This window comes from Bufo bufo, chromosome 5, assembly GCF_905171765.1.
Source record: "Bufo bufo chromosome 5, aBufBuf1.1, whole genome shotgun sequence".
Classification (NCBI taxonomy): Eukaryota; Metazoa; Chordata; class Amphibia; order Anura; family Bufonidae; genus Bufo; species Bufo bufo.
Genome location: NC_053393.1, coordinates 115,299,831 through 115,315,943, shown reverse-complemented (window position 1 = coordinate 115,315,943; position 16,113 = coordinate 115,299,831). Strand labels below are relative to the sequence as shown.

Below are 16,113 nucleotides of genomic sequence, written 5' to 3'. Positions count from 1 at the left end.
GTTTGGTGTGCCAACCTGCTGAACAGCGCAGTGATTGGCATCACTGGGATGGTACTAGGTGGCAGACAATGGCTGGATATTATATATACATGACCATAGTCAGACTGGCACAGGGTACACGACCATAGTTAAATGTTACATGCAATAGGTGGCTGAAAAGGGGGTGTGGTCAATGGGTGGAGTCAAGGGGGCGACAAAATTAGCTTTTGCCTAGGGTGGCAAAAATCCTTGCACCAACCCTGGCTGTGGCATGACCTCAAGAAAGCGATTCACACCAGACATCCCAAGAATATTGCTGAACTGAAGCCGTTCTGTAAAGAGGAATGGTCCAGAATTACTCCTGACCGTTGTGCACGTCTGATCTGCAACTACAGGAAACGTTTGGTTGAAGTTATTGCTGCCAAAGGAGGTTCAACCAGTTATTAAATCCAAGGGTTCACATACTTTTTCCACCTGCACTGTGAATGTTTACATGGTGTGTTCAATAAAAACATGGTAACATTTAATTCTTTGTGTGTTATTAGTTTAAGCAGACTGTGATTGTCTATTGTTGTGAATTAGATGAAGATCAGATCACATTTTAGGACCAATTTGTGCAGAAATCCATATCATTCCAAAGGGTTCACATACTTTTTCTTGCAACTGTATATCAGCTTGTGTGCTCGCATCTCACTTGACTTTATTCTTTGGTAGTACATTCACGTCACTGTTTTGTTTTCCGTTCTCCTCTGTCAGAAGAACAGAATTATTATTATTATTTTTTTAAATGGATCCGTTATTTTTAACATCCAATAGGATCAGTTTGCATCCGTTTTGGTCAGATCCGTTATTTTAGACAGGAGAAAAAGTCCTACTCGCAGGTCTAAAATAACAGACCTCTGACGGAACGGATTACGACTGATGCTCAAAATAACACTTTATTTTAATTTTTTTCTGTTCTTTTGATGGATCAGAAGAGCAGAAAACAAAATGGAGATGTGAACGCGCCCTCAGTGTGGTTGCTGCAGCACCTCAATCATTGTAGTTGGTGTCTGCCTTTATAGTATATTTAGATTTTAACTAGATTTATCTTTATTTAACCAGCACACCGGCAAGAAGGAGGCTTCATACAATAGACCAGGGATCAGCAACCTTCGGCACTCCAGCAGCTGTGAAACTACAACTCCCAGCATGCACACCTACTATGCAGTTCTTGTTGCAACTTCCATAGAAGTGAAAGGAGGATTCTGGGAGTTGTAGTTTGAGAACAGTTGGAGTGCCGGCGATTGCAGATCCCCGTGATTGCAGTTTGCAGTGCTGTTCATCAGCGTTATGGCATGCTCACTAATTGCATAGTATACGAAGATGGAATTTACTTTTACCACTCCCTTCATAAGTGTTTTCTACTAAGCAGCAAAGATGGACGTCATTAGACCGTGCTGTCACATGACTGTATCTGCTGACCACGAGATGCAACGTCCCCATGGATGACACGTCCGTGTGGAGTGGGGTTTGCATAGCACGAGAACATTTTTTAATGAAAAATGTTTGTATCTGTGTGTGGATCTGCTGAGAAGTATCCAATGTGTATGTGTGACGGTAACCACTACTGACTTGTATGAGCCATTGTGCTGGCTCAATCGATTTTTATATATTTTTATTACTAATATTTTTTTCTTTTCAGTAAGAAAAAAATCTGGTGACAATAGATGCATCTGAGAAGATCATGTGAATTTGGAGTTCTGATCAGGTCTCCATAGACTTGATATATTCTCACATGTATTAGAAGACCATTGTTTTTTCTCTTTTAAGTACCTCGGGGGACCGTTGGGTTTGTTTCTCATGGACTAAGAAGTTAAAGGGGCGAGTCCCATAACTGTCACAGCTTCTAACCGTAGATACAGCTGGTGGCAGTTGAAGGGTAGAACTGAGGATGTACGACCACCTCATTGCGGTGGACAGAGAGACGAGGAAAAGTACAAACAGCAGGTGGCGCTATACAAATAAATTTTATTGAATAATTTAGTGACTATACAAAATTTATGCTATTTTTATTTATTTATTTGATGTAATTACAAAAGTATTCCGATCCAGGTGCTGACTTGAAAAATTTAGAATATTTTGTGGGAAAAACTACCTAGTATTTTTATCCATAATAAAAAAAAGTAAGGTGACATTTTCCGTTGTGATTGCTCTCACCAACTTATACATCAAAGGGGTTCTCCAGGAATAATTTTAAATGGCCAACAGCCTCCTGTTCCAGAATGTGAGCTGGACTGGTTGCCTCAATTTGCAGAGCTGCCTAGGGAGGTGATCACTTTCTAGGACAGGTTACTGGCGGCCATTTTACATCATTCCCCGAGAACCCTTTTAAACTACAGGGATTGGTCCACTGCCCGTTACGGCTTCCATTGCACCTAATCAGATGTAGAAGGAAGTGCACACAGCTCTGGAAACACGGCTGGAAATGAATGCTCCATTCACGTGAAACCCAAGGAAGCTGCACTGTGAGGGTTATATTCACACTAATAAAATCTGCCATTTTGAAAAAATGGACGTCTTCCACTGCGAAATCCGCCAATACCCACTAAGACGACCTATTTTCAGCTACTGATCTGCTACTGCGTCAAAGAAGGAACAGGGTGTAGACCTCAGAACGGGGTCCTATGTCCCCTCGTGTAAAAGAAGCATGCCACCACTTTAGTGAAGGCACAATATTTTAGGGCATGTTCACGCTGATCCAATTTTGCTGCACCAAAACTCTGGCGCCAGTGCAATGTATTTGAATACAAAATGCAAAAAAAATTAAAAATAACCACAGCATGCTTTACAAAAGTTGAAATCTGCCTCAAAATCCTTCCAGTGTGCATTGTTCACCATATTACGCCTCAAATCCAGGCCTCGCCGTGTGTCTAATGACCTGCGATAGCAGCATAGGTCCCTCGGATGCTGTTAGTTTGGATCATTACACCTGCTGTTGGGCCAACCTTTTTGCCCATCATGGACTGAAAAAGGTGCTCATTTGAAACGGCCTTCACCCATGCAGTACATCGGTCCCTAGCACACAGTGGTGGACATTTACTAAGATGGCCGTATACTGTGCTGCTGTAGTATACGGCTAACTTATGATGAGGCGTGCACGCAAAATGCCCTTACGCCAGGCGACCCTAATAAATGAACCCCAGAGCCTTTATTAAGCAGTATGTAAAGCATCAATGAGATGCAAGAACTTCATGAACTTCATTCATTTAATGGGGGAGATTGATCAAAACTGGTATAAAGGAAAATTGTCTTAGTTGCCCATAGCAACCAATCAGATTCCACCTTTCATTTTTCAAAGAAGCTCTGGAAAATGAAAGGTGGAATCTGATTGGCTGCCATTGACACCTGAGGCAGTTTTATACCAGTTTGGATAAATCTCCCCCATTATGTAAAAGTGGACAGATTTTTTTCCTTACACTTCAATTTTTTTGTATGTATTACAATTCTAATGTTCTATTTAGTTTTCTGTTGCTGGACGGCTATCCCCAGACTAATCTCATTGAACCCTTTCACCCACATGTGCACAGAAGTTGTGTGCTCTCTGTGTGTTTTTTTTGGACAGATATTACGAAATGTGCCTTTCCTAGACTTCTTGTGCCACAGATCACTGGGTAAAGGTGCAGATTGATACCAGCCAGAAGCGTATTCAGTGGCACCGTGCAGAGGCGTAGTCCACGTCTGAATGTTTATAAAGATAACAGAATTTGTAATTGACAGTTTAAATTATTTTATCGTAAGCCGTAAATTCTAATAATGCTTAAATGGATATTGTCACTTCAGCAAATGGCATTTATCATGTAGAGAAGGTTAATATAAGGCACTTACTAATGTAATGTGATTGTCCATGTTGCCTCCTTTGCTGGCTGGATTCATTTTTCCATCGCATTATACACTGCTCGTATCCATGCAGTGGTGGCCGTGCTTGCACACTCACTATAGGAATAAGCGCCATCCTATGTGCGCTCCCACAGTCCCGGCCACCAGAGAGGCTGGCGCTTTTTCCTATAATGTGCAAGCATGACCACCGCTGCTGGATTGCATGGTGGTCGTAACCGTGGAAACATGCAGTGTATGATTTGATGTAAAAATCCAGCCAGGGAAGAAAGCAATATGGACAATCGCAATACATTAGTAAGTGGCTTGTATTAAAGGGGTTCTGCACTTTGTTTAAACTGATGATCGGCGGGGGTCCAACACCCGGGACCCCTGCCGATCAGCAGTTTGAGAAGGCAGCGGCGCTCCAGCAGCGCCGCGGCATTCTCACTGTTTACCGCTGGCCCAGTGATGTCACGACTAGTGAACAGAGCTTAGCCGCACCCAGGCCAGTGATACTAGTCGTGACATCACTGGGCCAGCGGTAAACAGTGAGAAGGCCGCGGCGCTGCTGGAGTGCTGCTGCCTTCTCAAACAGCTGATCGGCGGGGGTCCCGGGTGTCGGACCCCCGCCGGTCAGATGCTGATCATCTATCCAGAGGATAGATCATCAGTTTAAACAAAGTGCAGAACCCCTTTAACTTTCTCTACATGATAAATGCCACTTGCTGAAGTGAGACAGCCCTTTAAGTGGAGCTTGTGATATCACAGAAAAACCTTTAGGGTTTCGCGATTTTTGGAGAATTTGTCAGTCAGAGCTAGGCTTTCATTCTAATAGTTATCCCCTATCCTGTGGATTAAATTGTCAGAATGCCCCTTTAAATACTTTCTCCAGGAAAAAAGAACAAGGGCTTGTTCACATGACTAGGGATGAGCGAACTTTGTGTTTCAAGTTCGGCGTACAAGGTTCGGGTTATCTAAGAATATAAGTTATGGTCCGTGGTAGCGGAATCTATAACTGAAGTGTTAGATAACCCGAACCTTGTACGCCAAACTTGAAACACAAAGTTCGCTCAACACTACACACGACCATAGTGCTACTACGTGCATAAGTTGTGCGTGTATAGATTCGGAGATGGATTGGATCATGTCCCTCAAGTTGATGAAAGCCTTTCTGATGTTGAGGATTTTTTATTTTTTTCCATCAGTATTTGTAATCCAAGACCAGGAGTGAAACCTGCAGAGAGCGAGTATAATGGGAAGATCCTTTTTAGTTTCTTTTACGCCAGTGTTGCTTTCGGAAGATGCACGTAATCTATGACAGGACGAGCGCCTCATCATAAATTAGGCGCAGCTTAGTAGTCCTTCTACCTGCCAGAAAATCGTATTTTGGCAATATTTCTCCTTTTTCCTGGCAAATATTAGTGGGGGCCTCTACTATTCCCTCGACACTTCTATGTGTCAAACGTGGCATAAAAAAGACTGTACATCCGATATTGTTGCATTGGTGTTTAAAAAGTCACAAAAATTTAGTCGCCTGACAATTTTACACCAAAAAGAGGTGTAAAACAGTTAGTAAATGACCCCCACTGACCATGTAAAAATGAACTAAGGCCTCATGCACACGACCGTTGTGTGTTTTGCGGTCCATTGATATAACTGTCCGCAAAACGGACAAGAATAGGACAGGTTATATTTTTTTTGCGGACCACGGAACAGAGCTACGGATATGGAGTTCTGTCTGCATCTTTTGCGGCCCCATTAAAGTCAATGGGTCCGCATCCAAGCCGAAAAAACTGCGGCTCGGATGCAGATCAAAACAACGGTCGTGCGCATGAGGTCTAACACAGATGGTCAGTGGTTCATCCGTGAAGATGTCCATAAAGGATCCGTGTGTCCGGTTTTTTCCCCCCCTCCGTGTGTCATCCATATTCCACGGACAGTGCTTGGCTGAAAATTAATTTCCAGGGCATCTCCTATCGGTGGTCTGTGAAAACTCACTGATGCCATCTTTTTCATGGTGGTGTTGGCTTTTTTAACAGCATCTCCAGGCCAGATGTTTATTTAATGTTTATAGTGCCAAATAAAGCACACCGCATACAAATCATTTTGGTTTGGGGTGTTTTGTGTTTTTTTTTCTCCGATCTCATCTTGCTGTGGTTATGGTATTTGTGTATTTTTTCCCCCCCATAGGCTTTTCTAGGATTTTAAAAACACCAGAAAAACGGTAAATAAAGTTGATGACTTATGTAAATATATTACCTAATTCTATGCGGTTGCATAGTGTTTTAATTGCAGAATATATTTGGCCTCGTATGTAAACTGCTCAGGGCTGTCTGTACATCCAGATAGTGCTAATATACCACTTCAGAACTTTGTGGCTTCTCTCTATGTACAGGAACGGAAAAAAACTTCTTTGAGCATGACTTGTACATCATTGGAAATCATTTTTTTATTTTTTATTTTTAAAAACCCATAAACTATAATAAGCGTCAGGGATCCGTAACCCCGGACAAAATGGAGCAAGCTTCCGTAGTGTCATGGAAGTCGATGGGTAGATGTGCTGTGGAGATCACTGACGTGTGAAAGAGGCCTAAGGGGGTTGCGTCACTTCAGCAAGTGGCATTTATCATGTAGAGTAATTTAATACCATCCACTTACTAATGTATTGTGATTGTCCATATTGCTTCCTTTACTGGCTGGATTCATTTTTTCCAACACATTATACACTGCTCGTTTCCATGGTTACGACCACCCTGCAATCCATCAGTGGTGGTCGTGTTTGCACAATATAGAAAAATGTGCTGGCCCCTCTGGTGGCCAGGACCATCGGCACTCACAGAGGCTGGTGATCTTTCCTATAGTGTGCAAGCATAGCCCCTGCTGATGGATTGCAGGGTGGTCTTAACCATGGAAATGTGCAGTGTATAATGTGATGGAAAAATGAATCCACCCAGTAAAAGAAGCAATATGGACAATCACAATACATTAGGAAGTGTCTTGTTGTAACTTTCTCTCCAAAAATGCTATTTGCTGAAGTGACAAAACCTTTAAGCCTGTATTACACAGTCCGATTCTGCAGGCGATTGTTTGGAGGGAAGCCTTCCTTCCCGGCAATCGCCTGCTCACTAGCGGAGGAGACTGCTGCTATTACGTGCAGCGATCTCCTCCCCAGCATGGGGAGGATAGATCGTCATGCCATCTCTCGCCCCCATGCTGTCTAGTTATTTGCCGGCAGCAGATCGTGATCTTTCTATGAACGCTCGTTAGCGATCATCTGGCAGAATATCTGCCAGTGTAATACAGGCTCTAGGGTTATATGGACATCACAGAGCAGCTCTTGCTCTGGCGACTTGTCTGTCCGTGCGTTATATGGGCGGCCATATGTAATACTACATTTCCACCTGTAGCGGGGAAAAGATCTGCTGGTTGCCAATCATTGTCTGTGATGAAACAACCATTTACATGAATCTAATCGCTGATTATAGGTTAACGTGTTTACTGTAACCTACATTTTGTGGTCCGGCGCTGCACTTCTTGCCCTGTGGCCGACCCACTTGTTGTGGTCATTAATGAATTAGACTGACTGGTTTCTGAGTGACTAAAGCGATCTATCATACTTATATGAGGGTTGGGTGAGACGTTCTTAGTACGAAGCACACCCTCCAATTTGGATACCTCTGTAATAACTCGACCTTTTTTATGTAGCATCCCTTGGGCGTGAATCCCATGTTCACACCCACTGGTTATTTATCTCTTATGGAGCTGGGAGAGGTTTAGGAGATGATAGAAAGTCATTGTTTTCTCCTGGTAATAACTTGGTAAATAGGGCTGTGGGTTTGTGTGTCAGGAGTTAATGTGTTAGCCGCATGCCTCTTAGGGGCTGGTGAGAATGTATTGCATCAGGACCTAGTTCCTAGGGGCCTCCTAAGGAATGGAGCAACCTGAGAGTGGAAGATCCCTACCCTGGACCACCAGAGCCTTAACCATGAACCTCCTCACTGCCCTGGGAGGGTTTTTTTCAGTCACCTGCGTTTTTTGTGTGTTATTTTTCCCCCATAGCGTGTCTTACTACTAGCATTTTTTTTCTACAGAGGTGGTGATGTCAAAACATCTGGGAAGACACCATGAGCTCCAGCATGCTGCATTTTTGAAAAGAAGCCAGAAAAAAAGCCTCCTACGGTAATTAACAAACACTAGAAGCAAATGAACGCCATTCATTTTTCCCATAGACCTAAGCTCTGGAGCTGCCGTTTATACCACAGCAGGTGCAAAACCCTCATGAAAAAGTGCACAAAAACAGCGCCCCCCCCAAGAATTATAGTCATTGGTTGCGCAGTGCACCCCCCTAAGTATTATAATCATTGGTGGCAGTGGCCACAGGGTCCCCTCCACCCTCCTCATTGATGGTAGTGGCAGCTTCTGATCAGAGCCCCAGCAGTGAAGTCGCGGGGCTCCGATCGGTTACCATGGCAGCCAGGACGCTACTGAAGCCCTGGCTGCCATGGTAATCTCCCTTCTGCTGTGTGCACAGGGCAACAGGGAGAGTGTGAAGTCCTATTCACCCTGATAGAGCTCTATTAAGGTGAATAGGACAAGGGATTAAAAGATCCCAGGTTCTAGCCCCTAAGCCTACTTTCACACTAGCGGCAGGACAGATCCGACAGGCTGTCCCTGTCGGATCCGTCCTGCCGCTATAATGGGGACGGGGGCGGATCTCCGGCGCAGCACGGCAATGCACAGCGAGAGGCCGCCGGACTAAAAGTACTGCATGTCCGACTTATAGTCAATGGGGACGGGTCGGCGGCACGGCGAAATAGCAGCAGGACGGATCCGACAGGGTGAACAGCCTGTTGGATCCGTCCTGCCGCTAGTGTGAAAGCACCCTAAGGGAGGAATTAGTTATTAAATAAAAAGTAAAAAAACAAAATATTAAGTATAAATCACCCCCTTTCCCACTTTTACATATAAAATATATAAACAAATAAACATATTCCATAAAATAAAATAAAAATCTCCTATGCGGCGAATGGCGTAACAGAAAAAAAATAAAACTGTGATTTTATCAATTTTTTTTTGTCACTTTGTCCCCCCCCAAAAATAGGATAGGACTGTTCGATTATGGGCCGGGCGTTCCATAAAATGCGGCATGCACGCGGCTTTTTTGGTGTTTTATTTTTTTTGCGTGGTATCGAGTGTCCAAATACTTTTTTATGGTATCGAAATCGAATCAAAATTTTGGTATCGTGACAACCCTATCGCACAGGGGTTTTTATGCCGTTGGAGTAACAAGGCGGGGCCTGGACATTTGGCCCTACACATGTAGGGTAGGGCTACACGGCGACATGTGTTGCTCGACAAAAAGTCAGCTACACGGCGATGTGTTGCACAACATTTCATGTAATGTATTTCAATGGTGTCGCAATGCAACAGGGCTTGGATGGATTTTTGCGTCAGTCGCAGCATATTGCATTGCAACGCCCTTGAAATACTTGATGTGTAATGTCGCCATGTAGCTCTGTCCTTACTGGGGAAGATTTATCAAAACTGGTGTCAAGGAAACCTGGCTTAGTTGCTCATAGCAGCCAATCAGATTCCACCTTTTGCGCTTTGCACCAGTTTTGATAAGTCTCCTCCACTATTATGCCTGGAAACAGGTGTAAAGGAGGAGTGAAACTACTTCATTCATTAGCAATGGAGTCTGTGAGAATTTGACTGTGTTCCTATGGAGCCCTGCCACAGGCAGCCTCTCCATAGGAACTTATGTGCGGCAGCCTCGGATGATTGTGTCGTAGCCCTTGGTAGGGGGAGCTGGTGCACAGGTGGGAGCATGAGCTCCAGCTTTTTGACCTCCCAGATGCCGTGGTCACACTTGACCATGGCATGTAAAGGGTTAAATGTGTGCGAGTTACATTTTGTCCGGTTGCATACATTAGCCCCGGGTTACCTGCTGTTTAAAACAACAGGCATCCGCCGGCTATGGCGCTCACGAGTGGGCGCCATCTTTAAGTGCCCGACCTCCGATGTAAATTTACGTGAGGGGGGTTAAAATCAATGGGTACTTGTGCTGTCTGTGAAAATGCGGATAGCACGCGTTGTAAACGAGGCCTTAGGGGTGCGTTCGCATTGCCTGTGATTTCCATCAGTGATTTTTGAGCCTCCACAGAGATAAGGTATAAGCGAAAGCTCTGCACCAGTTCTGTGTTTTTGACTATCATGTGGTTTTGACTGATGAAAATCACTGACCAAACACTGACAGTGTGAACGCAGCCTTAGGCCTCATGCACACGGCCGTTGTTTTGGTCCGCATCCGAGCCGCCGTTTTAGCGGCTCGGATGCGGACCCATTCACTTCAATGGGGCCGCAAAAGATGCGGACAGCACTCCGTGTGCTGTCCGCATCCGTGGCCCCGTTCCGCGGCCCTGCTAAAAAAACATAACGTGTCCTATTCTTGTCCGCGCTTTGCGGACAAGAATAGGCATTTATATTGAAGGCTGTCCATGCCGTTCCGCAAGTTGCGGGACGCGCACGAACGCCATCCATGTTTTGCGGATCCGCGATTTGTGGACCGCAAAACACACCACGGTCGTGTGCATGAGGCCTTAGGCCTATTGCACACGACCGTATGGCTTTTTCAGTGTTTTGCGATCCGTTTTTCACCCATCCGTTGTTCCGTTTTTTGTTTCCGTTGTGTTTCCGTTTCTGTTCCGTTTTTCCGTTCCGTTTTCCGTATGGCATATACAGTATACAGTAATTACATAGATAAAATTGGGCTGGGCATAACATTTTCAATAGATGGTTCAGCAAAAAACGGAACGGAAACGGAAGACATACGGATGCATTTCCGTATGTGTTCCGTTTTTTTGCAGACCCATTGACTTGAATGGAGCCACGGACTGTGATTTGCGGGCAATAATAGGACATGTTCTATGTTAAAACGAAACGGAAATACGGAAACGGAATGCATACGGAGTACATTCCGTTTTTTTTTGCGGACCCATTGAAATGAATGGTTCCGTATACGGAACGCAAAAAACGTCCAGTAAACGGGGGAAAAAAAACGTCCGTGTGCAATAGGCCTTACACTGTAGAAGGTTGCAAATCCATTTGAGATAAGTTTTAGCAATCCAGCCTCATCATGGGTGCAGGATTGCTCCCAGCCCCTTTAACCACTTCTTTGCTGCCAGGCATGATTACATAAGGCAGCGAGAGTTGGCTGGTGCCTCCCCACCCCCCAGCCCTTCCTCCAGTGCCTGCGCCCTGTAATGTGAATCTAGAGGCAGATGTAGGAGGTGGGGCCCATGTCTCCCAATCAGCTCAGTGACACTGGCACATTAGCTCACAGCTTAAAGCCACACAGCGGAAGGAGCATTTCTTTTATTTTATGTATCATTAATTAATAATCGGTGTCCGCCAGCAGCAGAGTGAGGGAGCCCCTGTGTGTGTGCTGTTTTGGGGGCAGCAGCGTGATCCCTGCGGGGCTGTAACCTGTGTGTGGCTGCTTTCAGCCCAACTCTGCTCAAATCCTCTTAGCTGCTCCCCCTCAATCTGCTTCTGAGCTCAGTCTCCCTGCCAGGGTCTGAAATAAAGATACTAGCAGTGAAGATGGAGCGCTCTACCTATACGCGGCGTAACGGGATCCCGGCTGACAAACGGTTAAAGTCCTAAAAGGTATGTGGTTGTCACAGCAGCAAATGATGCTCCCACTGTAGCCATGAGGCTGCTGCGCAGGCAGAACTGTGGTCTGCGTGTTCACCCGGCCCATGTCATCAGTCAGGGAAAGGATTGGGCGGAAGGGATGCGGGGTTAGGGCTGCCTTCACATTACTGTTTTTGCCCTACGTTTAACGTATACATTTGGGGGGAAAGAAAGGAAGCAAAAGCGCAGTCTGGCAAAAAAAAACAAAAAAACGTATACCTCGCCGTATGTGCTCGGTGTGGGAATTGTCATTCATATTACGTTTTTCTTACCTTTTTGTGAAATATGTATTCATGTGAAATATTATATATGTATATCCTCCTTGCCATATAAATCATATATCTGTGTGTGTAAATAGATTGACAGATTAGAAATCGGGGATGGCCAACCTGCGGCTCTCCAGCTGTTGCAAAACTAGAACACCCAGCATGCCTGGACATCCTACAGCTATCCGCCTACAGCAGGGCATGATGGGAGTTGTAGTTTTACAACAGCCGGAGGGCCGCAGGTTGAGCATCCCTGGATTAGATTGACTGATAGAAGAGTTAGATTGATAGATAGATTGGGTAATTTGCACTGGCAAAATCTAAGTTTTTCGGCCTGCGAGTATCAGAATGTGAGAACGTATGAATGCCAAATGATTATGATTCATAAAAGTCTATAATAAACTTTCCCAAAGACTTGCGTTGATCTCCTCCAGTCTCTTTGGTACCACGGGAGCACCTGATGACCACGGCAGAGGCTGATCACTGGTCACCAGTGATCTCAGTATGGCCTGTAGCACATATGTCAGCTCCTCCATGTAGTGGGCTTCTCATGCCGGAGCTCGGGAATTAAATAGAGCTTCTTTTAGCGCAAAAAAGATGAAGCCAGCGCTTAATGAAGTCTCCCTCCACCATATGGCGGTTCCCCCTCTGCATCTGCCAGTGTAAATCCTGTTAGTCTCGTTGCCACACACTGTCCACATAATAGACGGCTCAGCCGTAGACCGCGCAGTGCTTTGTACGATTCAAGGCTCCTCTGGCGTCTTTCTCACTCGGCTCTGCTATACTTGAATCCAGGGCTCTTGCATAATGTTATAGTGTTTACTCCGCTGCTCTTATTCTGTTACCTTGGCTACCTGTTCTGTGTGTGTTAAGCCTCGTCTGTAGGTCTCGTGGTAAAATGAGGTGTTCACTGGTCTTCTACACGTTCACTTCGTTGTAAAGATATACGGTTCTTAAAATGATATAAAATATGGCTTGCTTTGTACATAGATAATAACAAAAACATGACTAAAATTCATCTTGGCTCCATTTTAAAGGGATTTTCTTGCATTACAATGTTAAACGGGTTGTCAGATTTTCATATTGATGGCCTATCCTCAGGTACTGTAAATCTCTCAAATCGTCAGCATATCCGCTACTTGTGAACATGCCCTTTAATTAAAAATTTTTAACTACGTGGGCAGCTGTGCAAATCACAAGAGCTAGGTGAAAATACATGTAGAAATTTTCTAGCGAGGCCTAACTTTATTTTTTTTAATTTTTTTTAATTTTTTTTATTTTTTAGTGTTTGCTGCTAGGGTTGCTTGATGAGTTATTGAAAACTGCAGTATATCATTGATTCCTAGTTTATTACGTTGCTGCCAACTTTTTGGATTATTATGTTTTAAAATACTAGTTACTGCTTTATTTTATTTATCGCCAGCCCTATCTAACACCCCTCGACTACAGTTCTCGCTCTATGGCCACATGCACATGGCCGTATTTTTGGTTCGTATCCAAACGGAATTTTTTTTGCAGTTCGGAATCAGACCCATTTGTTTCTAAGGGGCTGCGGACAGCACATCTGTGTGTCCGTCCTACAAATTATATAGCATGTCCTACTCTTGTCCTTGTTACAGACAAGAATAGGCGTTTCTACTATTAGGCCAGTGAAAAATGCGGCATGCACAAAGCGCATTTTACGGATCCACGGTTTGCGGACCTCAAAATACATACGGTCGTGTGCATGAGGCCTAACGTATTGTCTGTGATCATGTGGTGTTTGTGAATGTTCACATCATGTTTGGCTATACCTTTCAGATGTCCGTTTTATTTCTTTATTTCAAAGAGATCCATTAAAGGGGTTATTCTGGAAAAGAGAATAATGGCCTATCCTCAGGATAGGTCCTCAGACATCCTGGCACCCCCGCCGACCAGCTTCAGGAAGCTGCGGTGCTCACCGGAGCTCCGCTGAGCGCCGTGGCCGTCCAGCAGCTTACCAGGCACTGCGCTGTACATTGTATAGCGGCTGTGCTTGATGTTGCAGCTCAGCCCCATTAACTGGAATGGTCCGAGCTGCACGTAGGCAATGTGACCAATGTACAGTGACATCACTAGCCTATGAAGAGGACGCGGCACTCACGGAGTGCTCACATTCTTCCAACAGCTGATTGGCGGGGGTCCCGAGTGTCGAAACCCCACCAATCTGATATTAATGACCTGTCCTGAGGATAGGTCATCAGTATTAGGCCTCTTTCACATGACCGTATGGCTTTTTCAGTGTTTTGCGGTCCATTTTTCACAGATCCGTTGTTCCGTTTTTTGTTTCCGTTTTTAAGTATGGCATATACAGTATACAGTAATTACATAGAAGAAAATGGGCTGGGCATAAAATTTTCAATAGATGGTTCTGTAAAAACGGATATGGAAGACATACGGATGCATTTCCGTATGTGTTCCGTTTTTTGGCGGACCCATTGACTTGAATGGAGCCACGGAACGTGATTTGCGGGCAATAATAGGACATGTTGTATCTTGTAAAAGAACAGAAATACGGAAAAGGAATGCATACGGAGTACATTCTGTTTTTTTTTTTTTTTTTTTTGTGGAACCATACCGTATACGGAACGCAAAAAAACGGCCCGTAAACGAAAAAAAAACAAAAAAAAAACGGTTGTGTGCAGGAGGTCCGTTTTTCTATTGTGTCAGAGAAAATGGATCCGTCCCCATTGACTTACATTGTGTGCCGATCCGTTTGGCTCCGCTTCGTCAGGCAGCGTTTTGGTGTCCGCCTCCAGAGCGGAATGGAGACGGAACGAAGGCAAACTGATGCATTCTGAGCGGATCCTTTTCCATTCAGAATGCATTGGGGCTAAACTGATCCTTTTTGGGCCGCTTGTGTGAGCCCTGAACGGATCTCACAAATGGAAAGCCAAAACGCCAGTGTGAAAGTAGCCTAAATTCCCGGAGAACCCCTTCAACAGATCTGTAGGTTTACAATGAGGCTTCCATCATAGTTGGGCTCCATTCACACGTCCGCAACGTGTTTTGCGGATCCACGGAGCCGCGGATCCGCAAAACACGGAAAGCGGCAATGTGTGTTCCGCATTTTGCGGACTGCACATTGCCGGTACTAATAGAATATGCCTGTTCTTGTCCGCAATTGCGGACAAGAATAGGACATGTTCTATTTTTTTGCGGAACGGAAGTGCGAACCCGGAAGTGTGTAGAAATGAATGGGTCCGCAATTCCGTTCCGCAAAATGCGGAACGAAATTGCAGACGTGTGAATGGAGCCTAAAAAGCATCCATTTATATCCTCTCAGAATCAGTTTTTTTCAACAGGACAGACAGACAGAAACTGTCTGTCTGTTATCTTGATCAGTTTTTAAGTTCTGAGCATGATTATGGGGTGGCCATCTTGCCTGAACCGTTGTTAACAGCATTTAGAAATATTCTTTACAGCAGTTGCTATGGTCCACAGACACAATGGACAGGAGCTGACCCTATTGATTTCTATGGGAGAGTTTTCTAGGCATGTTCTGTGACCTGTGCAGAGATCATTGTACAAGGAAAGAATAGGGAAAATTGGACAATCGCCTATTGTGAATGGTGGATCCTGTGTTATTTCTCTCTCTCTCAGCCCTCCGTGTCAGACCCCAGAACAGCCCTTTTCTTTTTAGACACCCATCAGACATCAGATCAGCACTTTTCTTTTCTTTCAGACCCCCATCAGACTAAAATAAAAATCTTCTCTCATCTCTCCTGCGCCGCGGCTCTGCTCCGGGTCCAGCGTCTCGCTACCCTGTTTTCTGCGGCCCGCACTGCACGGTCACCTGACTGCGTGCAGCGTCAGGTCATAGCGTGCGCACTGCGTCCTGACGCTGTACTGGGTCAGGACATCGGAGCGCGGGCTTTTTAGAAGCGCAGAGCTTCTTCCTTGCTCCCGACACCTAATGCATACTAGCGAGCGCTCCCATAATGGAAGCTCTAACTAGTATTTGCTCTAGAAGACGCACAGCCATTTTCCCCCTACTTTGCGTCTTATAAAGTGAAAAATACGGTGTGTGTATATATGTGTGTGTGTGTGTGTATATGTATGTGTATATATATATATATATATATATATATATATATATATATATATATATATATATATATATATTTGTGACACAGTGAGAGGTTTGGTCTGGGAAAACAGGTATTTTCCTCCCAGCAAGTGCTGCTGGGCTGATTTACAGCCAGGTGAGGTCAAATACCGGACCGGATTTTAAGTGCCGGTCCAGGTTTTTGCAGCACCTGGCTGTCCTTAAATAGGCAGCTGGGCTCAGAAGTAA

The 16,113-nt window shown here is 44.7% G+C and overlaps 1 protein-coding gene across 4 annotated transcripts in view; it reads left to right on the top strand.

The window, feature by feature from the left end:
- Positions 1-16,113, top strand: part of NCOA2 (nuclear receptor coactivator 2) — a 219,980-nt gene that overhangs the window by 91,105 nt on the left and 112,762 nt on the right. The window contains exon 3 of one of the 4 annotated variants that reach the window (XM_040433418.1): positions 7,929-8,016. The exons of 2 other annotated variants lie outside the window; for them this stretch is intronic. The gene's annotated coding sequence lies outside the window, so the exon portion shown is untranslated. Of the gene's footprint in view, positions 1-7,928; positions 8,017-11,232; positions 11,506-16,113 lie in introns of those variants that run through there. One more of the 4 variants, XM_040433419.1, reaches the window with a different exon arrangement.